This window comes from Vicia villosa, unplaced genomic scaffold (genome assembly GCF_029867415.1).
Source record: "Vicia villosa cultivar HV-30 ecotype Madison, WI unplaced genomic scaffold, Vvil1.0 ctg.002220F_1_1, whole genome shotgun sequence".
Classification (NCBI taxonomy): Eukaryota; Viridiplantae; Streptophyta; class Magnoliopsida; order Fabales; family Fabaceae; genus Vicia; species Vicia villosa.
In genome coordinates this window covers 236,864-246,555 of record NW_026705867.1, presented here as the reverse complement: position 1 = coordinate 246,555, position 9,692 = coordinate 236,864, and the positions used below count along the sequence as shown (strand labels likewise).

At 33.5% G+C, this 9,692-nt stretch overlaps 1 long non-coding RNA gene across 3 annotated transcripts; it reads right to left on the bottom strand.

The window, feature by feature from the left end:
• Positions 1 to 356: 356 nt before the first annotated feature.
• Positions 357 to 4,121, bottom strand: LOC131638200 (uncharacterized). 3 transcript variants are annotated; one of them, XR_009294605.1, is made up of 9 exons: positions 3,870 to 4,121; positions 3,691 to 3,744; positions 3,180 to 3,519; positions 2,724 to 2,828; positions 2,566 to 2,623; positions 2,412 to 2,492; positions 1,310 to 1,753; positions 857 to 1,232; positions 357 to 586 (listed from the first exon to the last, which is right to left on the bottom strand). It is a non-coding gene; the product is annotated as an uncharacterized LOC131638200 (long non-coding RNA). The 3 variants fall into 3 exon arrangements; XR_009294604.1 differs by lacking the exon at positions 3,691 to 3,744 and having other exon boundaries at positions 3,870 to 4,119; XR_009294606.1 differs by lacking the exons at positions 2,566 to 2,623; positions 3,691 to 3,744 and having other exon boundaries at positions 3,870 to 4,119.
• Between the last annotated feature and the right edge of the window lie 5,571 nt (positions 4,122 to 9,692).

Sequence of the window (9,692 nt, the reverse complement as noted above, 5' to 3'; positions counted from 1 at the left end):
GAATTTATGATTATAAATGTTTATAATATTTTATTATTTAAGTGTAAAAGTTATTGTGGTCATATTGTCCCGTGAAAATAATGAGTTTATGCTAATTATAAATATTTATAATGTTTTATTAATTAAAATAAAAAGTATTATGGTGAGTGTCCCGTAAAAACTTATTAGATGAATAGTTTTTAATTTTAATTGGTATATAATTTATTTAAATGAAATTATAAAATATGAAATAATAAATTGTATTGCATAATACAATTTAGACTATAAATTAATTGTTAGAAGTTTGATAGAATTGGAACATATAATTGTATGGACAATGACATTGAATCTAGTAGAAATTTTGTAACTTAGATAAAATGATGTATAATATATTTTGATTACAGAAAAATCAAAAACACTTAAACTGATTACAAATTGAAAGAAAAAGTTTCTCAACATATTTGAAACTATAATATGCAAATGAGTGAAATAAAAAAAAAAATAGAGCAACCAATATCTTGATAGTTAAATGATCACACATGAGGATTGTAGTAGCTCCATGGTAATTGCTTTCGTTTCTATAGGAATTCAATGAATAATATGTAACCTACAAGGTGAAATAAAATGGATAAATAGAAATAAATTTTGTATTGTAACATGTAAAAGAAATGAAAGTATACAATATAAATGTAAAATTTAGAATACACCAATTGAGAACAGTCATAGTGAAAAAGTTGTTCAAAACAATATTTGTGAGGATGCTAAACAGCTACACCAATAAATTATACAGACAAAACAAAATTTATTTGGAATCCAAGTAGAATAAAAACTTAATCACCAACACCAAAAGAAACTCGGCATCAAAATAGAAAAGTACCAAATTGATCAAAAAAAACGAAGAATGTCAAGAGAGGGCCATTACAATATACCTACATTTGAAAGCATTAAATGAGTTAGAAATATGTATGATTAACAAAATACAATGAGTAAAGACAATGATATCAGGAGAATTATGTAAGACAGTATTGGTAGGCGGAATGCTTTTAAGATTGTCTTGCCGTGTAATCTTCCATGCCCTGTTGCTGCACTCAAAAAATGTAAGAGACAGTAGCCAAAAGTCCAAATACATTGACATGAAGCAAGCATTAGAGTGTGTTAAAAGCATCACTGGCACTCCTGGAAGTTTCTTTGGACGACCTCTACTTTGCTTAATTGGCATAGCAGCAACATCTTTGTGTAGATTGTTGCCAGTTCTGTAAGAAATAAAGGATTATGGTGAGATTCAATAAATTTTACAAATGGAGTATGTACGGTTTCATTAATTCATTACAATTCCGTTTTAGTAGAGCTTGGACATGCTGAACTTGTGGGATTTGGAAGAACTTGCGGCATTTAGTTTTCAACATCTTGACGTGTAGCAACATTGGAGAATCTTGCGAAAAGGTTTGTTTTCATATTATGTAGATTAAAGATTTTTGGAGGAGTATGGGTAGAATATAATGAATATGTCGGCTGTGTCTGTTGTAAAAAGGCTTTAATAAGTTTTCCATCAGAAACTATTTGGTTTATGAGGCTCCTATGGTTTGAAGTTGAATGTGTGATATCTGATAGGGGAATCTGACTTGTGCTAGGTGTTGTCATGACCGTGTCATTAAGCCGCACGCGTTTTCTCTTATTCTGATTGAGTATACAGAATCTCCGCAATCTTGCTCTTTTTGCTGAAAAAATCTTCCTTTGTAATTGTTCATCAACGCCCGTGTCTTGTTGCGGGATCCTATAAGCAATAGATCATACATTATATGATGTAAGATACAAGCTTAATCCCCATAAATAGGTTATCTAATTATCCCTAAAAAGGCCAATATAATTAGAGTGTAAGATGTAAATTGAACACTAAAATAAGAATATTGGCATTCAAAGACTAAGGAATATTTGATTGAATTATGTAAAATAGACAAGAAACCTAAGCTCAATATTAGGCAGGTACATTTTTAATTTAACTTGATAGACTTAGTAGTGAAATAGAGTTAAATAAAAAACATGGTCAGCATACTTCGCATACTCAATTATATTGGCCTTATACTGGATGTACCTAAATCCTTATGGAGTTCTAGAGTGCCTCACCTGTTTCAAAATTGACTTAGTTCCATTCACATTAAATAAATGCATTAGCATAAGTTCTAACAGTCAATCCATAAGGTAATAAATGGTCTAACACATTAAATATGCTATATATTTCTTATAGCTTTTATCCTTCAATTCTATTAAAAACTTTCTTCAAATATAAGCCTCTGTCAATATATAGCTTGAATGGAAAACATAATGGTTAGGAGCCTCATAACATTATAGCCAATTAGCCATGGTAGTTTAAGGATGAAATTTAAAAATCACGCATATATTAGCATTGTGAGTCCAAAAAAACAGGGAAGTACCTTTCTTGTAACTTTCTCAATTGCAGCAACAGGATTCCCTTGTAAATTGAGATTTCTCATATTGGTCAGTGATTTCAGTACCTACGGTTGCAATACAAAATGATGATTCAAGGTAAAATGTTTTCGACAACAATGAAATAAGATGCCAGACCACCTTTATACTGGCTTTCTTCGATAATGAACGCTAGTTTATCGGCAGCATTCAGTATGGACTGAAAACAAAAGTAGAAAAGGTAGGGAAATCAATCATCATCAAAGCATGAAAGTCAATCTTCACAAGTAAATTCAAAAGAAAAATATATATCAACTAACCTTCTCCTGTATTATGGATTCCTCACTCTGTTGCTTCCTCCGTCCAATGATAGTAACAAATGTTCCTTCTTCTACACCATCAGCATCATCAATTACAAAATCGATCTACAACAAAACAATTGCAAATGAATTAAAAAGCACACCTAACTTTACACATCAACATATCCAAAACATTAATTTATTTTTTTAATTTAACTGTATCAAAACAGTTTTCTTAGTTATGATTCTTTTAGGACAATTTTCACCAAAGATTGCATACAAGGTTTTCTCGCAAGCATCCAAATGCCTTGTAAAACACACTGTTTCGATTAGTATTTGTTAACTCAAAACTAGTTTCACCTCAACAAAAACACTTTTTTTTTGCAGATGTTCAGACAATAGCACAATGAAATTTGGTACTTAAATAAAATAATTAAAATTGGGTGATACAACAACAAAATGGTATTTGATACTAACCTTGAGTTGTTTCTTGATGAAAACCCTAATCAATACCACTAATACTACCTTTGATATCCAATACCCTTGAGTCAAGAAACCTTCCTCAATATAAGATTCGAAACCTATTTATAGAACAAAATCAAAATAAAGTTAGGAAAAATTCATTAAAATCAGAAGAACTTAAAAGGGGAAGATTGGAAAATGGTAGAGAAAGAGAAAAGAAAATGTCTCTGATTCTTCCCCATGCTCCTTCACTATGATATTCTAGCTTGTGCTACTGCTCCATGTCTTTGATCTCTGAGTGTTGTAACTTTAACATTTTCTTTTTGGAAACCCTAATGGGGGTATTGACATTGCCCTGAAAACAGAGCCCGGTAAAAAACAAATCAAAACTTATAAAATGTAGATTACTCTGCAAATATATAAGCATATAATCTGGAAAAAAAACAAATATCAGAAACTTAGAAAACCATAAACAGAAAACCATAAACCGGAAAAATCATAAACCAGAAACTTAGAAAACTATTACATTGAATCAAGCTTCACCTATTTTCCCGTTGAAACGATGCGCGATCTGATGTATCTTTAAGTATACATACAATGGAAAATGCAAACACCAAGAAGATAGAACAAATTTATACTCTTAGATTTTACAAACACCAAGAAGGAATAAAAACACAAATAAGGAGATGAAGTTCCATAACTTACCTTTTCTCTTAAGAAGAAGTGTTGAAGATGAAGATAGATGTGAATGGGAGAGAGAAGAGAGGGGAGAGAACAAATAAAGTGATAGTAATGGAGAGAAGAAAGAGAAGAGAGGGATGTGATTGAAGTGGAGAGAGGCAAGTGAAGAGAGGGATGGGCGATGTTGCGGCGGCTAGGGTTTAGAAGATGGAGGTGGTGATGGAAAATGGGTAGACGGGAGAGAAATGAGGAGAAAAAGAGAAAATGAATCAATTTTGAAAAAAAGAGAGGGAAACATTGAAAATGGAATGTAGTTGCCACTTGGCATAATGCTTAGGTTTCATTGGACAAAAATGTGTTTTTAGTCAATTAGGGCATCAATTAGTGTAAATGAAAATTGAGTTAAAGGGTAATATAGGAAGTTTGGTGGTATGTTTCAATCTTAGTCAGGTAGTTGACTTAAATAGAATCATCGGTGTTCAAAAGTTGTAAATATACCTTTCAATGTTTGATAAAATCTTCAAACACAATTCTATATGAGGAATTAGTTGTGCTGATCTTTGGAAAATTACTGATCCTTTAATTTTGAGATACTAAAGTTATTTAAATACCATCATATCAATCATGAATTTAAGGTTTCAACTTTAATAATGGTTAAAACTCATCAATCTTATTTTAGTAAAAGATACTACTTCTGGCCTTTCATTGATAATAATTTCTGGAATTCATGATGGAATGCCAATGAAATGATGAGAACTAATTACTAAAGATATGTAATGTTCGTCGCTAAAATAAGTATAATTTATTTGTAGAAGATTAGGGTATGTTTGGATCACAAAAGAAAATGAGAGGAAAGAAAGTGAAAAGAAAGAAAGTATAAGAAGAGAAAGAGAGTGGAAAGTGAAATGATTTTTGTAGTTGTTTGGTATGGGAGAAAGTGAAAGGAAAGAAAGTTAAAAAGTAAGAATAGAAAGAATTTATATTTACATAATGACCAAAATAACCCAATCAATTTTTATTAACTTATTTAATTTATTATTAACATTTTTTAAATAAATTATAGATAAAATTTCACCCTTTAAAAATTATAAAGGTGATACGTGAAATATCGAAGACTCGAACTCATACTTTTATATTAAATGTTTCTACTCAATTATCAACTAGACTAATTTATCGAGATATAATTATTTAAATTTTATGTAAAACTTTTTTATTTCAATTAAAAAAATTTTTTTAGGTTTAAATACTAAAATAACAAAAAAAACTATAAATAAAAACTATGAAAATATATTATGAAAATTAAATAATTACAATTTTTGTATCAATAACTTAAAATTAAATAAAATGATGAGAATATTTATTAATAGTTATTTTATTTTTTATGATCTAAATAAAAAAAAGAGAGCAAGTGAATCAACATATTTTAGTTTTAGCAATGTTTATTTATAAGTTTTAAATTTTTCATATCAAATAGGTCACTTTTGTCTTTACAAAAAAAAATTGGTGATAAAGTCATGTTTCCGTCCATATCAGCGAGGAAAGGAAAGGTAAGTGGGTCCCATGTAAAATTTTCTTTCCCCTCTCTTTTGTAGTGTTGCCAAACCATAGAAAGTGGATCTATCCACTCATTTTCTTTCCCTCTTCCTATCCTTCCATTGAACCAAACACAGTGTTAGTGTTTGAATGTTTTTTTTTTCCCTTTCAAAATACAGTTTTCTATTGTTTTTGAACTTCGATCTTAACATGTTTGTTTCACTACATATTTATTCTTACATATTTCCAACATGTCTTGTATGAGATTTATATCTTTACCCACTAATTTATATCTTTCCAGCATGTTTACGAATTCCCCTGCATAATAAATCACAATATGAAATAATTAATTTATAAACCGATTCAAGATGCATCATTTAAAAACCCATTTTAAAAAAGTAATATGCTCTAGTTTTCAAACACAAACTGATTCAAAACCTTAATTCTAACTTCAAACCCCTAAAAATGAAAAAAAAAAAATTTACTTTAATTGTAATATACAACCACTCAATTTTACGATGAAATGAAAATAATAACTATAATACAAAACATTTATTTTTTAATGAGCTGTTATAAGTTTCTTCAATAGAGCATTTGTGTTTTGTGGTCTTTTTGTATTCATTGTTTTCTCTTTTGTATTTAATCGTCAAGTTAGGTTCAGTTATATTGAAGAGTAATTTAATATTCAGAAGATGAACATCAGAAGTTCTGATGTGGGCTGATCTTCTGATAGTTACTCAGAAGATAGTGTTGACCAGAAGATGTTATCTTCTGGGTCCCATTAGCTTAGCTGTTTAATAGTAAGGGTACTTTAGTATTTCTTAGTATTGTACTGTTTGTACCTTAATCTTGTTCACTAAGTTTAGTCTGTTAGGGCCTACGTGGCAAGAATTTTCTTTGTATAAATAACCTTGTAGTAGCTATCATTTATTAACAACAACGCAAGTAGGATCAACAACTTTATTCTCTCTCATTAATCTTTGCGCTGTTATTCTCTTTGTCATCATCTTTATTCATTGTGCACCAACAATTGGTATCTAGAGCTCCGGTTCCAAACACAGGGAAACACGAGTGAACGTGAGTTTGTGTGACTGAGTGATTGATTTTGTTTCTGGGAAACAAAATTGTGTTGAATCACATTTGTCTTGGTTGTTTGTGGGTTGGGAAACACTGTGTGAGTGTGAGTGAAATCTAATTTTTCTGCACAAGTTTAAAGATGAGTGGAAGCAACTTGAATACCAAACTTCCAGTTCTTGATGGTAAAAACTGGAATAGATAGATGATTCAAATGCGTGTATTATTTGGTGCTCAAGATGTTCTAGATCTTGTCACTGGAGGATATGTTCCGGTTGCAGCGGATGCAACGGAAGAACAAAGAGAAGCGCAGAGAGAGACGAAGAAGAGAGATCAAAAGGCGTTGTTCTTCATCCATCAGTGTGTGGATGTGAATGTGTTTGAGAAGATTGATGATTCTATGATGTCAAAGGAGGCGTGGGATATACTGGTCAGGTGTTACGGTGGTGACGTATCAGTGAAGAAGGTGAAACTTCAATCCCTGAGAAAGCAATATGAGAATCTCAACATGAAGAACAATGAGAAAGTCTCTGAGTATATCTCTAGAGTGATTGTGATCATTAATGAGATGAAGGCTTGTGGAGAAACTCTTTCTGAACAAGTAATCATAGAGAAGATATTGAGGTCTCTTACTCCTCAATTTGATTATATTGTTGTATCTATTGAACATTCTAAAGATCTGGAAACCATGAGAATAGAAGAGTTGCAAAGCAGTTTAGAAGCACAAGAGTTGTGTCTGACTGAGAGAACTTCTGAGAGAGAAGTTGAGCAAGCTCGGAAGGCTTCTTTTGTCAAGAAGGACCAGAAGCATAGACGTGGTGATAGATTCCAGAAGGAAGCCTCAACTTCTGATGAGAAGAGATATTAGAAGAGAAAGGATAAGAAGAAAGTTCAATGTTACTGTTGCAAACAATTTGGCCATTTTGCTAGAGACTGTTTGGCAAACAAAGGAAGGAGATCAGAAGAAGCAAATATAGCGAGAGGAGGTTCAGATGATGAACCTGTGCTATTGATGGCTTCAGAATCTGACGAAAGATGTTCGTCAGAGTGGTGGTATATGGACACTGGGTGTTCAAATCACTTGACTGGAAATAAACAATGGCTGATAGATTTTGACTGTGAAAGGAGGACAAAAATCAGATGTGCTGATGATAAGTATCTTTATGCAGAAGGTATGGGAAATGTCAAAGTCAAAGTGAAGAATGGGAAGAATGTTCTGATCAAAGACGTTTCGTATGTTCCTGGAATCAAAAGCAATCTGATGAGTGTGGGTAAGCTCATTAAAAAGGTTTCTCAGTTGTTATGAAGAACAACCTCTTGAAATTGTATGATTCCAATCAGAAGTTGATTATGCAATCTGAACAGGGAAGCAACAGAACATTCAAGGTGAATGTAGAAACAGCTAAAATAGAGTGTCTGAGTGCTGAAGGCTCAGAAGGTGATAGGAAGCTATGGAACAAGAGGTTGGGGCACTTGAACTATAGAAGCCTGGGGCATCTAAGTTCTAAGAAGCTTGTACTTGGCATTCCAAAGAGCAAAGCATGCTCTGGGAGTAGTGCACTCTGATGTGTGTGGACCATTTCTAGAACCTTCACTTGGAGGAAATAGTTATTTTGTGTCTTTTGTGGATGAGTTCACAAGAATGACGTGGGTAACACTTATCAAGTTTAAGACTGAGGTGTTCACAGAATTCCAGAAGTTTAAGGTGAAGGCTGAGAAGCAGAGTGGTCAGAAGATAAAGATTCTCAGAACGGATGGTGGAGGTGAGTATAACTCTACAGAATTCCAGAAGTTCTGTGATAATAATGGAATTGAGCATGAGGTTACTGCTCCTTATACTCCTCAACACAATGGTCTTGCTGAACGTAGAAATCGTACTTTGCTTCATATGACGAGAAGTATGCTAAAAGAGAAGAAGCTTCCTCACAATCTATAGGGGAGAAGCTGTTGCTACTGCAGCATATGTTCTCAACAGGTGTCCAACGAAGAGGCTGAAGGAAATTGTTCCTTTAGAGAAGTGGACTAAAGAGAAGTAAAGTGTTAGTCATCTGAAGGTTTTTGGTTCGGTGTGTTACAAACATGTTCCAGAAGCTAGAAGAAGGAAGCTGGATGATAGGAGCAAAGTGATGTTACTGGTGGGGTACCACAGTACAGGTGCATACAAGCTCTATTGTCTAGAAACTAATAGAGTTGAAGTCAGCAGAAATGTCATTGTGAAAGAATCAAAAGTTTGGGATTGGAGAGAGTCTCAACCAACTTCTGAGATAGAGATAACTTTTGAAGAAGAGTTAGAGTCAGAAGATGAAGCATCTTCTGAAGATGAGTCAGATGGTGAACCTGATTCTGATCCAGATTCTGATGATGACCCAGAATCTGGTGGTAGTCATGATTCTGGAAGGGAAAACTCTGAAGACGTAGAGTCTGGAGGACAAGCTTCTGGAGATGATCATGAAGGTGGAGACTCTGGAGGTGGTGACTCTGGAATAGTTGACTCTGAAGTAGCTCAACGACCACAAAGAGTCAGAACAATACCTAGAAGGTTTGCAGATTTTGACATGTTGCAAGACATAGAAGTTGACTCAGAAGGAGATCTCATTCAGTGTGCCATATTAGTAGATTCTGAACCAGTGAGTATTGAAGAAGCGCTCAAGAAGAAAGTCTGGCTGAATGCCATGAAAGAAGAACTTGAGGCTGTAGAAAGAAACAAGACTTGGAAGCTGACAAAACTTCCAAAGAAGAAGAAAGCCATCAGCGTCAGATGGGTTTTTAAAGTAAAGCTAAAGCCAGATGGATCTGTTGGTAAACACAAAGCGAGGCTAGTGGCTAGAGGTTTTCTTCAGAAACCTGAACTAGATTACTTTGAGGTGTTTGCTCCTGTAGCCAGACATGAAACAATCAGACTGGTGATTGCGTTAGCTGCGAACAGAGGTTGGTCCTTGATGCATCTGGATGTAAAGTCTGCATTTATGAACGGTCCATTACAAGAGGAGGTATATGTGTCACAACCCCCTGGCTTTGTGAAAAAGAATAAGGAAGGGATGATGTACAAATTACATAAAGCTCTGTATGGATTAAAGCAAGCACCCAGAGCTTGGAATTTGAAAGTTGATTCATTTTTCAAGAAGCAAGGGTTCCAGAAGTGTGAGATGGAATATGGAGTTTATTTGCAACATTCTGGAAGCAATATGATTCTGTTGTGTCTGTATGTTGATGACATATTGCTTACGGGGAGTTGTCCAG